Raw genomic sequence first — 19,647 nt, forward strand, 5'->3', positions numbered from 1 at the left:
CGCATTTGGTGTATTGTGCAACTCATAAAATATGAAAGCTCCATGATATGAAATAAAATCGATACTGTGGCAAAATTTCATTCAAAAGTGGTTTGGTTTTTAATCAATTGGCTATTGTCATTGCAGTGTATAAATCTTCTGAGAAGTTGAAACGTTTTATGGAAATAATATCTGCAATTTGGAATATTATAGAGACTGCTTCTTCTGCTGGTAAATTTATTACTCCCATCCATAATAAAATGGGTAAGTACCTAATCTTTTATTTTACGGAGCGAACTGTTGATGGATTTTCTTTTTTTCTGTGTGCTGTACAAATTAGACTGGTAATCGATATTTTCAATAACGTCAATTAAAAACAACTTAATAAAGTACTGCAAAGGCAGAGCTATCTCTTCGCTGAAAAATCGATCAGGATCAGGAATGAAAGTAGTTTAAATATCATTTTCTGTCTTATAGAAACGGGTAGAAACTCTTTTTACTTCTTTTCTTAGTACAACGTCCTCTTTTGCTCCTTCCTCATCAGTTTTTTCCCTATCTTCATATCGATTTCTTGCATAAACATGTTTTTCGGGCCTGTTCCATTATCCGAGTTTTCGAAAATATTTTCGTTTTGTCAATTTTCTTCCGAATCTACAGGCAAACCGTGAAAAGATGGGATGAAGGGCAAGGATGTAGACTTGCCAGAGTAGCACCAAGGAATCTTGAAAAGTCAGAATCGAAGAAGTACTCGGGAATGACTAGGCAAACCTACGCTTTACAGTTTTTTAACTGGTCATTGTCAACTAAGCAAACACCTAACTCCACACACTTAGGTTAGTAGACACACCTCTATGTAGGAAGTGTAAGCGAGACGACGAAACTGTCGAGCATGTCCTATGTGAATATCCAGACTTATCGTCAATACGAGAGTAAGAGTTTGGCAAGCCATGGTGACTTGTCCACCTTCCTGGAATTGGCAGCATGGACAATGAGCTAAGGACGACTGGGAGGATTCACAATGGATCAATTGTGGTCCATGTTTATGTTCCACTAAAGGAACATAAACTTTTAAATACCTGGGTGTAAAATGTACATCTGCTGGGGAAGCAATAATGATATAAACTTAACGGGATCTTAAGTATTCTCCGATATTACCACATCTCAAATGCTTTCAGTTTTCTGCACATATCTTCGTTCAAGGTCCACGATTCAACACCATAAAAAAGGACAGAGAAGTATCGCAGCGTTCTTACTTTTGTGTCAAGAGAGAGGTTGTGACTCTTGAAGAAGGCCCCCATCCGATTGAAGGTGGAACTAGCTTTTCCGATAGTTCGATACTTTTCCGCTGTCTATCGTTATATATACACACGTTTAACATCTATTCGGAATTACTAATTTACTTCGGACTCATAATTCTAACAGATCACAAATACCTTAAAGCTTTTAAGGTCATTTGCGCCATAAATTGTAGAGAAGAGATCAGTTCCATGATATTCTTCTGAAAGTTAGCATTTGATTCGACATCGGTCGTTTGCAATATTGCCAGATAACCTGGAACCTCATGAAATAGTTGCGAGTTGTGGTAAAGTGCAAAAAGTGCACATTTTACTAATTACAACTAAAATGGCAATTGCGATAAAATTAGTACACTCATACTGTCGTCGTTATAAAGTGGCGTTTGTGGCAAGATAAGTAACTAAGTTTGTGGTAACTCAGTAATTGGAATTTTGTAGTTTATTTTTTAATTCGACTAATTTTTTTAATATATAACACAAAAACTCCACATATTTAAATAGGTTAATATAAGTATCCTGCTTTACACAAGATACATTTAGCAAACTGATAAGCAATAAATATGATGTTGTGATCAGTTGAAACAGATGAGTCTTACTATTAATAGAGAATTTTTAGCCCACTTAAGGAGAAATTTGTTAATGTAAGGTAACAGATATGCTCATTGAAAAAAGAAAGCCCAACCTTTCTAGGGTGAAATGAGATATCTTCATTCTGACAGTTGACATTGACTCTAACCACAAAGAAATAGCGCTTCTAAATGCAGCGTGTAAAATATTTTTCACAATAATATGGCACCATATGCCGAACGAATAGTAGAAAAATATCCGACTGGTTTCAGATGTGGTAAATCGACAATTCATCAGATTGCAACCCTTAGAAAAATTTTAGAAAAAACAATAATGTTATAGGTCGGAACCTATTAAAACAAATAACGGACTGCGCCAGGGAGACCCTCTCTCCTATATATTGTTCAATCTAGCTTCGGAAAAAGTAATACGTATGTCACAAATCACAACCACCGACTCAATATATAACAAGTTGGTGCAAATCCTTGCCCATGCTGATGATATCAATATGGTAAACGGAAAACGCCTTTTGTACGGTGTACAATAGGCGTATGTACCACTAAAAATATCGGCTGCAAAAATGGGTTTAATAATAAACACCAACAAAACGAAGTACATGAAAATAAGCACGCAACCACAAATCCCACGACCGCTTGTTATAGAAAAGACGTCATCGAAGCAGTGGACGAATTTGTATACCTGGGAGCGCTCGTTAACAGTGAAAATAATATTAGCAGCGATAAACCGCAGAATTTTCATTGCCAATATATGCAATTTTGGGATCAATCTTCTTAAATTCTCAATTATATCGAGGAATACAAAAGTAAAACGCTACAAAACAATAATACGCCCAGTCCTAACATATGGTTTAGAGACGTGGACTCTAAAAATAAAAGTAATTAAAACATGTAAGGATGTTTCCAAAGAAAATTATGAATATGATAACATCCATGAAGACATAAGAAATATGGGAATACGTGCTTGGCGGAGGAAGGCGATGGATAGGGATGACTGGAGAGCAATTCTTGAGGAGACTAGTACCCGCGAAGCTCGGATATATGTTCACTGGTTGTTTTTTTTTTTCTCTTCTCAGATTGTTCTATCAGTTGCCTCTCCGTCCTTCTTCGATATTCATTTTTTTTCTTCTTCCATATCAAAGTTTTTCTTGTGTGTGTTGGTTGGCATATGACATAGTTTCATTCGCCTATATTTTTTTGGTCCATTTGATAGAACTTGATAGCAGCGGCTAAATATTATAGTGATTTTAGTCATATTAAGAGAGTTTCTAAAAATATTTCCTCTGAACCATCCTTAAAAACAAGTTAGCTGTGGGCCCATAACCTTTTACTCAAAATACCATTTATGAATGTATCAAAAATGATACATTCATAAATATATCAAAATGAAAATAATAGTCAATTTTATCATAAATAAAACTTGAAATTTCAGTAATATACAAGGTGTAATTGAAAGTTAGGAGCAATGTATGCAGGCTTAACAAAAGAACAATCACACTAATTTGAAGTACTTGAAAGTAGCTAGAAAATCACCAGGAAAGGACAGAATACCGAAGGAACTCCCAAAGTACGGAGGGCCAGATCTGACCAAACAACTATTAAGACTAATCCAAAAAATAATAAAACAAAACAGAATTCCTCAAGAATGGAGATCAAGCATCCTAATACCTCCCTTCAAAAAAAGGGAGACAAGTCGGACCCGGAAAATTACAGAGGAATTAATTTATTAAACACAACACTAAAATTAACTACTAAAGTGATAACAAATAAACTGAATGAAATTATAACACTAGCCGAAGAACAACAAGGTTTTAGGTTGGGAAGATCATGCACCGACGCTATATTTATAATGAGGCAAGTGCAAGAAAAATCATTAGAATACAACAAATCGGCATATCTATGTTTTGTGGACCTTAAGAAGGCATTTGACCGGGTCAAATTAAAAGACGTTATCCACTTATTTTACGCAAGAGAGGTACCTCTAGAAATAATCAAAACGATCGAAAATATCTACCAAAACAATAAAATGAAAGTAAAAGTAGAAGAACTAACCGACCCTATTGAAGCTGGCAATGGGATAAGACAGGGAGACTCCCTGAGTCCTCTATTGCTCAACCTGATTGTGGATGAAATAATAAAAAAAGTAAGAACTAAAAAAGGATACCAAATGGGAGAAAAACAACTTAAAATAATGCTTGCAGACGACGCAATACTACTCTCTCAAAGTGAAGATGCTTTACAACATATGCTGCACCAATTTAATATAACCGTCAGAAAATTTAACATGTTAATTTCCACAAAAAAGACAAAATGCATGGATACAACAGTAAATTTACTAAGATGTAAATTGGAGCTGGAAGGTCAGAAAATAGAACAAGTGTTAAGAGTTTAAATATCTAGGCATCACATTATCTAGCTACGGAAAGCTCGAAACTGAAGTGGAACATCAAGTGAATAGAGCAAACAGAGCAGCAGGCTGCCTAAATGAAACAATATTGAGAAATAAAAATATCGGGAAAGAAACGAGAGGCAGAATTTACAAAACGAGTCATCAGACCAATAATGATGATAACACTTAGAAAAATTGATGGTAAGACACTATGGGACAGAGCTAGAAGTACAGATATACGACGTAGATGCAAGGTGGAGAACATCAATAACTGTGTTTTGTGTTCATGAGTGTTTTCCTCGCTTGTTCGATTCTTGACAAATTTTCTTTTTTGGGGTTACACTGGCTGTTGATATTTGCTCCCAAATATTTCATGGGAGTTACCTGTTCTATTATTTGTCCCTTGGCGTACAAATGTACGTTTGTTGGTATCTTTGAAAATACTAGAATTTTAGTTTTGGAAACATTTAGATGTAAACCGAACATTTAGCTATGACGCAACTACCGCATTTATTATATTTTGTAGTTCTTGTGCGTAGCTTGCTATTAAGACGGTATCTTCAGTGGACCTGATGTCCATGCTGGTACTGGTCGTCTAATGCTTTTCTGAATATAGATTCCGAATACAGATTAAATAATAGTGGTGATAAGACGCAACCTTGTCGCACTCCTCGTCGGATTCGTATATCTTCGGATATAGTGGCTGTGTCACCCTTAATAGCACGTTCTAGTGCTGAGTATCTTGATATTTTCACGACACTCAACTTAAAACGCTTAGTTTTTTATTTTATTTTTGTCCATATGAGTTCTATTGCATTTAATTCAGTGGTAAGGTCACAAAACAATTAATATATTGTTTTATTCAATCTTACAATGTCCATTAGTTGAATTTTAAACTTCAACTTTTACATTTTATAACACATATTATGTATTCATATCAAGACTATTTTAAGCTGCTCTAAAAAAGTGTCACTTGAATTTCAAGTGCTGTTACTGACAATTATTTAGTACAAAATATAATAGAGATAAAATATTACATATCAAAATACAATTATTATTGTTATTTCTTATGTCATTATATCATATTATATTATTTAATTGGAGAGAGTTCTGTTTCATACTGCATTAAGACTTTCTGTGGTAATGCCTGTATATCTGCTCTATATAGTCGTAAGAACATAAGACCTTAATAATGGTCCTTCACATGCAATAAGCATCAACTGGAATCTAAATTGATCTTTTTAAATCGAAATATATCGGGTAACGTGCAGTTTTCGTGCAATTTGCCCCGTGCGTTTACAGGAAAAAGGAGGTATGCAACTGTTTATCACACAAAAGAAAGACAAAACGGATTGTAATGTGATGCACGTGCTCTCTGGAATGCTTTTGCCTTTTCATCCTCTACAAGTGTTTTGCAGATGTGTATATATTACAATCTAGTAAAATGATTATTTGGGTGTAATTTTATCAATTGTTTTTATTATTTTTGTGGACTCATGCTACTCTTTAGGCAATAAAATTATTTTTTCTTTTAATTGAAATGTTTAGTTAAGTTGGAACTTTCTCGCAATTACACGGATTGGAATGTTGCTATAAATAGAAATAGGTGACTTGCAAAGCATGTGCCTCTATTTCCTCTAAGTCATGCAATATTGCAACAATGCACCAAAAGAGGAACCGTATTTATACGTGTTTATATTTTTTTCACCTTGCATATTATTAGCCAACTTTAGTAAGTTCGTAAATCCGAATGTTGAAAAAGTTTATCTTAAAAACCACAATAGATCTATAACTTAAAAATCATTAATTATTATTCAGTACTATTTACAGTACAGTTTCGTATGAATCTTCTTATATGAACTTACGACCTTTGCTAAATTGGCAGGTAGGTTAGATACACAACATTCCGATGTCTAAAAGCGATTACGACCTTTTTATATATGAGTTAATCCCTACGCATTGGAGAAATAATATGCCAGTATATCTCTTAATTACTTATCTAATTATAATTTTACAATTTTGTAAATTATATACAGTGAAACCTGAATAATCTGCATCAAGTCTAACACAGAAGTGAACATTTTTGTTATTACTGCATGTTGCAATGTGTAGCAATCTAAGCTGATTAACGCGGATTCTTATCTATGCTGGAAAATTTGTTCACTACTGTTTTATCCAGGTTTCACTGTATAATGTACAATATGTTAATACATCCGAAAGCGCTGTTTAAAACAATTACGATAAGAGTATATTCTTTAAGTAGGTACTGAGCAACTACATACTCAAATTTTTTGTATTTCGTGATCACTATTTGACGTGATAATTTAGTTTCCTGGCAGTGGATGGACAGATTCAATGGAAACTATAGAATATTTAAGCAATAACGATGTTCGGTATTTATAATGTTATTAATAAAAAGATAAGATTTATTTTAGGTACGTCGTTTGTTTAAGGTGTGTATTCGGCATTTTGCAAAATTGGAGTTATATTATCTAATGGTTGTTTAAAGAGTTGTGGCCTTAATTTCTAAAGGTTTCGAATTTAAATCCATTTGTGGTAAATTTCTGACAAACATCAATAGCTTATTGCAGTAATTGTGAATTAGTCTTTTGACTATCTGTAACATATAATTAGCATTTAACATCTAATTAAACTGTCTGTCTTGTTATTTATTTTTTCACTTGAACAATTGCATTTGTGATGGATTCGACCATTACTTGATGGAAATTAATTTTATATAACAATAAACTACTGAAAACCTTTGTTTTCAAAACTTCCACAAAATTTATTTTGTTTGCATTTATTTTCATATATTTTTGTAACACTCACTTCCCATCTGATTATAGTTCTTCTGTAATAAATCTAGTATATTTATAGTAATTAACATTTCTAGGTTAGATGTGCAATATTCATCTAGTTGGTATTTTGTATGATTAATCTTATATATTTATTTTTCTGTTGAAATGTTTTAAAACATGCATTTTCGCTCAGAAAAAAACTTTGTTTTTACGTTTTTACCATAAAGCTGTGGATTGTATGTCGATTTCAAAGGAATCATTAACATAAACCTTTTCAGACTATTCCCTAAAAGATGTTTTTTGTATACCCTATATCTACGTTTATGGCGTGCAGATAGACTTAGCGCCTAGACATTTTCCTTGCTGATAGTTGTCTGCTGTTTTTTTCTACTATTTTTCAATATTAACCTAAATCTAAATCTCAGTCATCTGGGACTCCATGTTTTCAGAGGCTGTATAAAAGGCTGTGTTGTTCCATAGAAAGCCAAGGATCTCCATCAAAATCTGCATGCCGGAACAAGGGTAATGAAACCTGGATGTCACCTGATCACTGTGACAGATTGCTGTCATCACTGTAATCACAGGAATTTTCCTGTGGCTCACATCTACATGATCGTTCTACGAAGGCAGTCTTCCACAACTCTATACATACAACTCATAACACCAGAGCTTTGTTTGCCAGCATTAAGATGTCCTGTTTATAGACCTGGATGTCCATTAAAACTTGATTTTCGCTTCAAGCAGCACCATAAAACCATAGAAATACTCAATAAAATATTTTTAGAGTTAGATGCTTCTCTTTTTTTTTACTAGAACTGGATTCTGTTTAATCTGATATATTTAGATTTCTTTTGAACTCTTCCTGCGACGCAGACTCCAACTCTGATATTGTTTTTGATTGTCTAGCTACTAATCTCCGTATGTTTGATTTCTAAATCTTAGCTCATCTTGCCCATCTTTCTTCGAGAATCTCATTTCTTACTACCAGTTCTTTTTCAATATCATGGGAAGACGAGAGGGAAGAGGAACCACCAACGATTCTTAAAGTTAAATATGCAGGTAAAAAGCTAGCCAGAAACAAATAATCCGGAATAGATAATCTCCCAGCTGAACTATATAAAGAAGGTGGCCATGATACCATATTGACGTTACAGCAGCTTATAAAAGAAATATGGACACAGAAATCCCTCCCCAATGATTTGAAAATTGGAATACTTTGCACCATACACAAAAAAAGGAGATATCTTTGAATGCTCTACCCACAGACGAATTACGCTTCTAAATGCAGCATATAAAATATTTTCCACTGTCACCGTGGTACTATGTCACCGTATGGCACCATATGCAGAACGGATAGTAGGAAAATACCAGGCTGGTTTCAGAGGTGGTATATCGATATTTCATCAGATTGCAACCCTGAAACAAATTTTGGAAAAAAAAACACTGGAATATGGCATTGATACTCATCACATATTTATAGACTAAAAAGCAGCCTACGACTCTGTGCATAGAAGACAAATGTTCAAAGCAATGAAAGAGCTACGAATAAGAAATCAGTTGGTAAATTTAACAAAACTTAACTCAAACTTTTTCAAAAGTTGAATGTAGAGTACGAATTCAGGGGAAACTGTCTGAACCTTTTAAAACAAACAACGGGCTGCGCCTGCGAGACCCTCTCTCCTGTATACTGTTCAATCTGTCTCTGGAAAAAGTAATACGTAGGTCGAAAATCACAACATTGGTTCAATATATAATAAATCAATGTAAATCCTGGCCTATGCTGATGATATCAATATTGTTGGGAGAACAGAAAACGTTGTCCGAGAGGCGTATGTAGTGTGTATTTAAAAAATCAGCTACAAAAATGGGTTTTATAATAAACACCAACAAAACGAAGTATATGAAAATAAGCACGCAACCACAAATCCTACGACCACGTGTTATAGAAAACGACGTCATCGAAGCAGTGAACGATTTTGTATACCTGGAAGTGCTCCTTAGCACTGAAAATAATACTACCGGAGAGATAAACAGAACCACAACAGATGCTATTTTGGGCTCAATCTCCTCCTTAAATCCACAATTATATCGAGAAATACAAGAATAAAACGTTACAAAACAATAATACGCCCAGTCCTACCATATGGTTCAGAGTCCTGGACTCTAACAAAAAATAATAAAAACATGTTAGGATGTTTTCGAAAGAAAAGTATTAAGGCGAATCTATGGAGCAGTGAATGACAATGGAGTGTAGAGGAGACGATACAACTTCGAAATTTGTAGAATATACCAGAATCCTGATATCGTAAAATATATTAAGATATGACCTCTGAGGTGGATAGCCCATGTAATGCTGATGGAACAAAATGACCCAACTAGAAAAACACTCCTTGATAGACCCATTGGTCAGAGAAGAAGAAGACCCAGAACATAGTTCCTTGTTAACATCGATGAAGACATGATACATATGGGAATACGTGCTTGGCGGAGAAAAGCGATGGATAGGGACGACTGGAGGGATATTCTTGAGGAGGATCTAGGATCCACGCAAGGTTATAAAGCCAGAATGAAGATGATGGCTTCGAATTTTATCTTAACTCTTACCATATTATTTTTTATTTATCTGTAGGTTGTCTTTGTTTTCTGATAGACGATGACGTATGACGATATGACAATGCATAGCACAAAATGTTTAAGAGAGTGGCCGTTCGTCCTATATCTACGTTGACTTTATTAATATTTTTGATGATTTGGCCCATGATGATGAAAGAGTACAACTAAGTTGTATGCCAGCATTAACTTGCACTTCCTCATCTTATCCTTTTACTTGCATGCTTCTTCTAATTCTGGCTTTTCTTTAACAAATTCTTTGGTTTTGTCCAATTAACCCTTATCTAATTAAGCCACCCCTAATTTCTTCCCCTCCTGTCAGTCTTGAGTTTCCTGCAGCCAATTCCCAGCGATTCTTTTGACGTGGTCTGTCCATCGTGTAAGTGGCCTATCTCTGCTACTCTACTTCTTCTGTTGGCTCGTAGTCTCCACAATGTAATCTTTTGGGTCCACTGGCCATCATTCATTTTGGCCAAATTGCCCATCCAGTTCCACTTCAACCGTGCTATGCGCTCTATGATATCTGTGACGCCTGTCCTTCTTCTTATTTCTTCGTTTCTAAACCTGTTTCTGTGAGTCAGTCCAAGTACCGAACGTTATATTCTTCTTTAAGTCACCTTGAGTTTGATATCGAAAATCTTCTTTTTCAAATAATTTTCTCATGTTGCTCTTGATCCATGCTAAAATGATACTTCTTTGCAATTCAGCGGTTTGATGATCCCTGGCAATTTTAATTTCATGACCTAAGTATTTATATTTGTGAACTAATGCTATTTCGTTGCAGTCGACTTTTGGATTTTCGCTTGGTACCAGATTTGTCATGTATTGTGTCTTTCCAAAATTAATGTTCAAACCAATTTCCTTACAGGCGGCATCTAGTTCAGCATAGTTCCATTATCTTTTCAGTTTTCTGTTATCAGAACTATGTTGAGCATAGTTCGACCAGAACTAGGTGGGAGAACATTTTGCTGTAGACACTGATTCCTTTGGCGTCTCTTTCCAATTTTTTGAAAGCACGTTCCAGAACTGTCGTAAGGAGTTTGGGAGATAACGTGTTTTTTTGTCTGATTCCTCTTTTGATTTTTATACATTTTGTATCTTTGTGTAATCTTACGGGCATAGTTGCATTATTGTATATGTTTGCGCTCATTTTGGAGTACAGATAATCTACGTATATTATAAGACTTTCCTCCAATGCATTATGCAATACTCATTACGCTGTTAATTTCTATCGTATCCAATCCTTTGCGAAAGTCTAAGAAAGCCAGGACCAATGGTCGGTTCTATTCGATGGATTTTTCTAATCCCTTTTATGCAGTGGAGGTGATCGTTAGTGCCAAAGTTTTTCCTAAAACCTGCCTGTTTCCTAGGTTGGTAAAAATCTAATTTGACTGTTGATCAAATGACTGTTGGATCGCCCTTTTTGTGTAATAAAATATTCAGTGAACTGTACCATCTTGTAGGTGTTTCACTTTGGTACAGATGTAAGTTGAACAATTGCTTTATATTCTCTAAACGTCTTTCCCCCCAACCTTTGCAACTTCTATAAAGATATTGTCTTCTCCTGGAGCTTTACTTCCTTTTATTTTTTTCAGTGCATTCCTTATTTCGTCTGTTGAAATATCAGGAATCAATTCCGATCCTTGGTTGGCTAATCTTTTTCGTGAATTTTCCAACTCATAATGGGTTTGCTGAGTTCTGTATATATATTTATGTATATAAAGTTTAAATATATATATATATATATATATATATATATATATATATATATATATATATATATATATATATATATATATATATATATATATATATATATATTTAATCTGTATCCTTTAATTTTCTTATTTTCTTATTTCTATTTTGCATTTGTTAATTTTCTTCTTAGAACTTTGAGGCTCTTAAGATCTTCAACCATTTCTGGATTTGTTCACTTTTATGCAGTTTAGTAACAGTTCAGAGTTACCACTAGTCTTTAGACTGAGAATACAGTACTCAAATTAGCTAATCATAAAAAACATCGTAAATATACCTTTACTAAAAGACAGCTTTCAAAATTTCACAACCATAAGAAGTAAAGACATTTGCCGACTTTCCAAAATACTGGATACTATTACCTGTACATATCTGGAGCAAAATATTCCTGGAGATTGTTGATAATTGTAAAACGTTTATATGTAAATGCTATTTGTAAATATTTTGTATTTTTCTGATTTGCAATAATCTAGTAAGTAAGTAGATTTTATGAAATTAAATTCAAACAAATTGTTTTAGAATTTAAGAGAAAGAGCAATACAAATATTTATTTAGTTACAACTGTTTATGGGGCAACGGTGTATCGAAGAAAGATGGTGTAGTTATTGATGGATATATAATTGTCACAATTATATGCTTGATCTTTTAATATTCGTTCTATTTTTAATTAAATAGTTATCTTGTTTGGTTAGTCTTAAAAATTGTATAATATAATATAATTAATGTCATTGAAGTATTCTTTCTTATACGTCCCTCTTGATGCTGGTCCATTTCTCCTCTGCGTCACTTTCATATGTAATTTTAGGCCCGTTATAACAGATTAGTCAAGTTTTTGATTTCTTTTTTACATTCTTGTTTTAAAAATATGTGATTTATTGTTCGTACAGCAATTTTCACTCTGTATTTATATCCATTATCGCATCCCCAACCTCTCATCCATTTTATTACAACCTTTTCTATGAGACCTGGGGTTTTATGACCTAGGACAAAGTCAAACTTTGATTATTTGTAATCACAACTGTAAGAAATATTGAAAAATGCTTTATATTATTAATAGTTTCCAATTTTTTACGATACACTGTTAACCTACTCCATATTACATAACGATTGATTATATACTTGGCAAATGTCTTTTTGCCATTGTAATGAAACGTTATGTGTAGAATCAACAAATATAGACGTTCATAGAAAGTTATCGCTTTGGAGATGACGTTCTGTTTCGAATAAACAAGGGTTGCAACTCGGTTAATAGAGGCGCTGATAATAAAATTGTTTACGTAATTCATACAAACTTCTGGTAACACTGTGAAAATAAGCTTTGGTCGAGTGGTAACCACGCGGCTATTATTCTTACGGATATGTTGTCGAAACCCAGATCGAGTAATTTTTGGACTTTTCCAGTCAGTATATTACTTATTAATTCAAAGTGGTTACACTTTATGTAAACTTAGTTGAATCAGATCTAATAAATTTACAAAAGTTTTAATTTCTTTATTTTATGAATAGATACATTTTATGAATAGATACATTTTATGTTCAAATATATATAAAAATAACAATATTAAAAAAATAAAATAGTAGTTAAAGAAAAGTAAAACATTGCTTCATGCGTATCTCGATCTTACAAATAAATTCAATTACTCTGTAGCTCGGTCAAACCGTCATCTCATAATCTTTACCAAAAGTTTTTATATGAACTAAGTAAAACATTGATTTTTGGCACCTTTATCGACCGGGTTACAAATCTTGTTTATTTACAATTTCCTTTTGCAGTTTCTGTAAGGATTAGCGTTCTATGAACGTCTGTATACTAAATTTAATATTCGTGCTAATATTTAAGCAAAGAATGCACATTATTTTGTAAAAATTTTGTTTACGTTGTTACATAAGAATCGATTTGGTTCGATTTAAAAATTTAAATAAATGCGCAGTTTATTTTTTTTTGTATTCATTGTAAAATAAATTAAAGATCTTTTATCACTTTGTACAAATATATGCTAATCGCAACATTTATAATAATTTCATTTTATCCATACCTCAGATAGTATATACAATAAAATATTGAGACAATGGATCTCGTGAATGAAACGTAGTTATTCAAAATAAGTCCAACTGGCAGCAGATGCAGATGGCATAAACATCATGAGCAGAACCAAATCACTAAATAGAATACGTATACTGAACTTAAATCACATGCTAAACGAATAGGTCTCTCAATAAACCCAAAAAAGACTAAAATTCTAGCAGACATTTTAGAAAAAGTAAATAGCTTTGTCTATTTAGGAGTTAACATCACAAAGGACAACACTGACAATGCAGAGCTTAGCAGAAGAATCATCCTAGCCAATACGGCATATTTTGCTATGAACCAGATATTTAAATCACGAGACGTACATCAAAGAACTAAGAAACGAATCTACAAGATCATAATCCGACCGATAGTGAGCTGTGGATGTGAAACTTAGGTATTGACTCAAAAATCTGTAAAGTGCATGAACATATTTGAAAGAAAGGTACTGAGAGGAATACTAGGCCATATAAATGAAAACAACAGGTGGCGAATCAGATATAATTACGAAATATATATAAAAAACCGCCTTTATCTCAGTATGTCCGCCTACATTGTCTTCAACGGTCGGGTCATATATTTAGGATGGAAGAAAACAGGTTTCCAAAAAAACTGTTGAATGCAAGAATGCAGAGGAAGACGACCGAAAAAGCGGTGGGAGGATGATGTGGATGAGGACGCAAGAAATCTCCTTGGCAATCGATCGTGGAGGAGAATGACTAACGAATTTCATATTCGTTAACATATTCATTTCATGAATATAACATAATATATATATATATATATATATATATATATATATATATATATATATATATATATATATATATATATATATATATATAAGTTAACATAAGAATATATATAAGTTAACATAATAACATATGATAAATATGATAAATAAGTTTGTAGCACTTTATAACCGGAGCAAAAACATTTGATGCATGATAAGCAAATAATTAAAATTACATAAAGTCATGTATTTACTACAGACCTATAGCTAAAGCTTTATTTTTCTGAAGATGCCTACAGTGTCGACTTCGCGTCTATGGAAATAATGTAGGAACCTTTTTCGTTTTAACTAAGCAAACGTGCATTGGTTAGCTAATGTAGGTATTGGTGAGGAGAATAATGAGAAACGAGGTGGTGCATTATTACTATTACACAAAATAAAAGTCTTTTGCGGTGTATAGCTGATCCGGACTAATAAAAGAGTATAGGAAAAATAATTGGAATCAACAACTAAGGTACTGTGTCAAAAACAATTGCAGGAGTAATGAAGAAAATCTGGTACAAAGTAAATCTATGGATCAAGTTTCCATTTTCCAAAAAGGAAATACGTGAAGCCCAGCGTCCTCAGCAGCAAGTTTATTCGTTACCAGCTGCAATTGGAGTTCTGGATTGCACATATATCCGTATTCGAAAGCCTTGCCAATTTGGAGATGAATATACAAACTACCAAAGGTCTTGCTAGCATTAATGTTCAAGGAACGTGCGATACACAGGAAAAGTTTAGAAGTGTAAATGTACAATGGCCCGGTTCTATTTATGACAGTAGAATCTGGAAAAAGTTTGAAATTTGTTTCGTTATGCGCTATAATACATAATTTTGGCAGGTGACGGGTATGGAATAAAACTTTCTTTAATGACGCCTTATCGATACACATATACACCACAAGAATCCGTTGATTGAATCCAAGATTGAACGTTGCTTTGGACAGTTGATTATAAGGCTCGATTGAAGGTTAAAAAGATCCCAATATTAATAGTGTGTTGCATTATACTACAAAACATCGAAAAAACACCACACGGTACAGATTTGGCATTGGAAGTGGAACTTAATAATGACGCAATTAACCATACTGAGGAAATGAGGACAACGGGATTAATATTAGAAATGCCGTGACGGGAGGAAATTGCCCGTCTAATTTAAAAAAAAAATTGTAGAGTAAGTTAAAACCACAGAGTTGTTGAAACTTACAATTATAGCCCAAAAAATTAAACACAAAATTTATTAAAAAAAAAATAGTTTAAATTCAAAATCAAATCCCAATCCAAGAGGAGTACAAAATATATAGACGATCTAATACAGAACATAATTCTTCAAAAACTCAACCTAAATATCGCACTATTAAAATACGTTGAAATATTTTACAACTGTGTATACGCTTTTTTATTGCCTTGTCCAAAAAATTTAGTAACACAAAGATTATTCTCGCAGTGCAGTACTCTTCAACATACACACTAATGACCAACCGATCCGCAATACATAAAAAACATTTAAGGTAAGTTAGCCAAATATTACCACCTCAACTGTTTGGTTCTAAATAAATTCTACACTTTTATTAATAAAAGAAAACAAATTTGGGTAGTAGTAAACAAATGTATTTTCTTTAATAGTATATTTTAAATATACCAAAAAACTAAATATAGAATACATTTTTATTGACGTTCGAATGGCAATATAATAATTACAGATCTTCTATTATTGCCACCCATGTCAATATTAGACACTGCAGAACTACAATTAAAAGTAACACATTTTTCTGAAAAAATAAAGGCAATTAAGTAGTATACACGTAACAAACATTTCTAAAAAATATAACTTAAGAACGTTGGGGGCAGGTAAACTTTTCTTTGTCATCTTCATCTGTCATCACAAACGCATATCTTTTTTACTGCAGATGTTACAAAGAAAACAATACCACGATTCTTCATTAATTGATTTCTTTGTCTTACTGTTCGTTGTTTTTTTGACAACTTTTATTGGTATATTCTGGCTTTCTCGTTACGGTGGGTAATTTAATTTTTGGTGTAATCAGCAGTCATGTATCTTTAAAAGAACTGTTTGATCGTTTGAAGCCAGAATCTCTTAGATCTTTTCATAGGTTCATCTTCACTAGAGACATCGTCAAGTGAGTCATCGTGAAGACTATAATCTGATAATGATTCGCTACTTGAGACAGTAATTAAAGCTTCTTGTTTTTTGTTATTAGTTTATTAGTTATATACGGATTCAATCTACTTGCTAGAACTTCTAACGATATCTTATAAATATGGCGAGCTACTGTGGTTTACTTCGTCTTCTTCTCTGTGAGTTATCAAACTTTGTGCAAAGGCAGCTTCAGGTATAGCACTGGCCTAAACGGATAAATGCCGGTGGCAGCAAAACCAGAGATAATGTTTGATGATGTCTTTTAGCCAAACTTGAGTAAAAATTTCTCCAAACCTCATTCAGTTGTTAAAAACTGTAGGACTTCTTGGTCCCAAAATGTGTCAAAGCTTTTAAACGCTGATTTGTCCATAGGTTGCAACTCGTGTGACGTGTTGCTAGGAAGACAAAATAAAGTTATATCCATGCGGTTGGCTGCCTCAACTATCGAAATATCTAGGTGACTTTTAGCTCCATCAAATATAAGTAGGGTAGGACCAGGGTTTCTGAATAAAGAGAAATGGTCAAGCTACAAAAGATATGCTTCGCATGTCATACTACCTTTTATTTGTGAGAATAGCTTTTGAGCCAGGGGGCAAGTGATCAGACCATTCAGGTTTAAACCTTTGCCCCTTAAAAAGCACAAAAAGTGGCACAGGTTGACCAAGCGCATTTCCGCAACCTATAATTGGCACGTTTTCTCCTTGCTCGGGTACCCGTTTTGCTTCCCTTTTAGCAAAAACGATTTGTTGCTTATGTATTGCCAATCTGCAACCTTTTTCGTCCAAAGTATAATGCTGCCAGGTTTGTCAAATAGGTTTGGTTTTTCCATGGTATCTCTCAATTTATGAAGGAAGTCATCGACGATTGTTTTATTCATTTTTTGGGCTCGAACCATATTCATTTGTTCAGCTTTTCGCCCAGCTACGTCTAGATTTACGCCTATACGTAACACACTTTTTATTAGAATCTTGCTTGTAATAGGCATAACTACATACATCAGCTAATCTGTGAATTCTTTCGACAAGATCATTTTCTTGCGCTGCAAATAACACCGGTGATCTTTCAAGTTGTCTTACGGGATTTTGTGTTGTGTGACCTAGCGCTGAACGAGGAATGTTATAATGCATCTTTGATGGATATTCCGTTTGCTATGGCTTGCAGCTTGTACCTGTAAAAATTATTTAACGACTATGAAGTGATTGATTAAATGAAATTATGTAATTATTAAACGACTCTTACTTTTCATAATAGCCACTCATTTATCAACGATTTTGTATTTAAATCAAAGCTTTTTTAGCAGTCTGTGTAAACCAGAGATTGTGTTTACGATCAAACGCATAAAATTTCAATATCTGGGACACGTTATGAGAAATCAGCACCGTTACTCCCTGCTGCAGTCTATATTGCAAGGTAAAGTCAAAGGTAAGCGAGGACCCGGTAGAAGGAGAATATCATGGCTGCGGAATTTAAGAACATGGTTTAAGAAAACCTCAACGGAGCTGTTTCGAGCCGCAGCGAGCAAGGTCATGATTGCCAATATGATTTCCAACATCCGAAACGGATAGGAACCAGAAGAAGAAGAAGTGTAAAGTGGTTTTATGGCAGGTTCTTTCCATCGCAACAAGCTTAGTGTATATATAATATCAATTTTGGTATTACCTTTTTTGCGTATTCCTCATAAACCAAATTCCTTAAACATTTAGCAGTCACGATATTAAAATGTTTAGGTTTTCCAGAGTCCGATCGCGTTTTCCTCTTTTTAACACCACTCTTCACGATGCCGCGCATGGTAGAATATAGAATTCCTGTTAGAAAGTCCGCTTTTCTTATGATATTGCCTTTACAACTATTTTTAGGATCATTTTGCAGATATTTTTAAACTTGGTTTAAATTTGGTTTCGAAAAATTAGTTCACGGTTTGCGTCCATTCGAAGCCATGTTAGAGTTACTTCTAAGACAGGAAAGATTTATTTTCACATTCAGAGCGCCCGTGAAATTGTGAATAGCCGTTCTGATGATCCCTTTTAGGATGAAATACGTATAAGCGGATATACAGACGCACTATACGTGAAATCAAATCTTAACTGTCTTTTTCCTTATATTTTTAAACGTTCATACAAATTTTCTGGATTGTTCATTCAAAACAATCCTTTTGTTTGTAGGTCGTAAAGTCTTTTCTACAGTTTCAGTCAGTGTCGTTGTTTTATATCACTTAACACATTCCATGCGGACGGCATACATGTGAGCCACAAGGTGCCTTTACCAATATGCGGACGGCGCGCATGTATGCCACTGATTATACACATTTTTAATATGTGGTTTTTTTTACAGTAATACGCCGAATGATTTAAATTTACTATTAGGTTGTTGGATAAGGTAATCTTTCACTTATAGTTACATTGGTTTTAGAATACATAAACAAATGAAATATCTATCAACAAATAAAAGTAATGGTTGTGCTGGGTAATATTTTAAGAAATAAATTTTAAAGTACAGTCTATCCCAAACCCTTCTTTCAGTGCGTCACTAATTTTGACGTCATATAGGATTTTAAGAATTTCGAGAATTATTGCATGACATTTTAGTTAAATTTGACAGTTGCAGGATCGTACTCTCTCTTTCTAATTGAAAAAAATTTATTAATTTTAATATTAGTCTTTGTTCTTTCTCGATATATCTCGGCATATTTAAAATATTTTTATGATAATAAATACAAAATTAAATTTTCACTGTAAAATGTCTGATAATACTAACCTGGAATGACAGTTATCATTTTATCAGTTGACATTGTGAAAGTACAGTCACGATCGAGACAATCTGCGTCAAATTATATTTATGCGCATCATTGATTGGATATTTATTTAGCGTATTCTAAACTCCAACCAATTATACATCCGTAAGTATAATTAGCTTTACGATAAATAATTTTCTAAGTTCTATGTATAATAATCACAGACTCACGTTTTTTTCTGTCACTTCTAGCTTAATGTGTTAGAGAGAATTCGATCAACTATGACGCACTGACAGAAGGGTTTGGGACGAACTATATATAAGATATTGTATATAATTATTATAACTAACTGATATATATATATATATATATATATATATATATATATATATATATATATATATATATATATATATATATATATATATATATATGCCAGACGAGAATCCACTTATGAATAAAAAGGTTGAAATCACTTATGCTCTTCAAATCGAAGTTAGTGT

General features: G+C 33.5%; 1 long non-coding RNA gene across 1 annotated transcript; it reads right to left on the minus strand.

The window, feature by feature from the left end:
* Positions 1 to 496: 496 nt before the first annotated feature.
* LOC140437260 (uncharacterized) lies at positions 497 to 13,415 on the minus strand. Its single transcript, XR_011950357.1, has 2 exons — positions 739 to 13,415; positions 497 to 700 (listed from the first exon to the last, which is right to left on the minus strand). It is a non-coding gene; the product is annotated as an uncharacterized lncRNA (long non-coding RNA).
* Positions 13,416 to 19,647: the final 6,232 nt, after the last annotated feature.

The sequence above is a fragment of the Diabrotica undecimpunctata genome, chromosome 3 (genome assembly GCF_040954645.1).
Source record: "Diabrotica undecimpunctata isolate CICGRU chromosome 3, icDiaUnde3, whole genome shotgun sequence".
Lineage (NCBI taxonomy): Eukaryota > Metazoa > Arthropoda > Insecta > Coleoptera > Chrysomelidae > Diabrotica > Diabrotica undecimpunctata.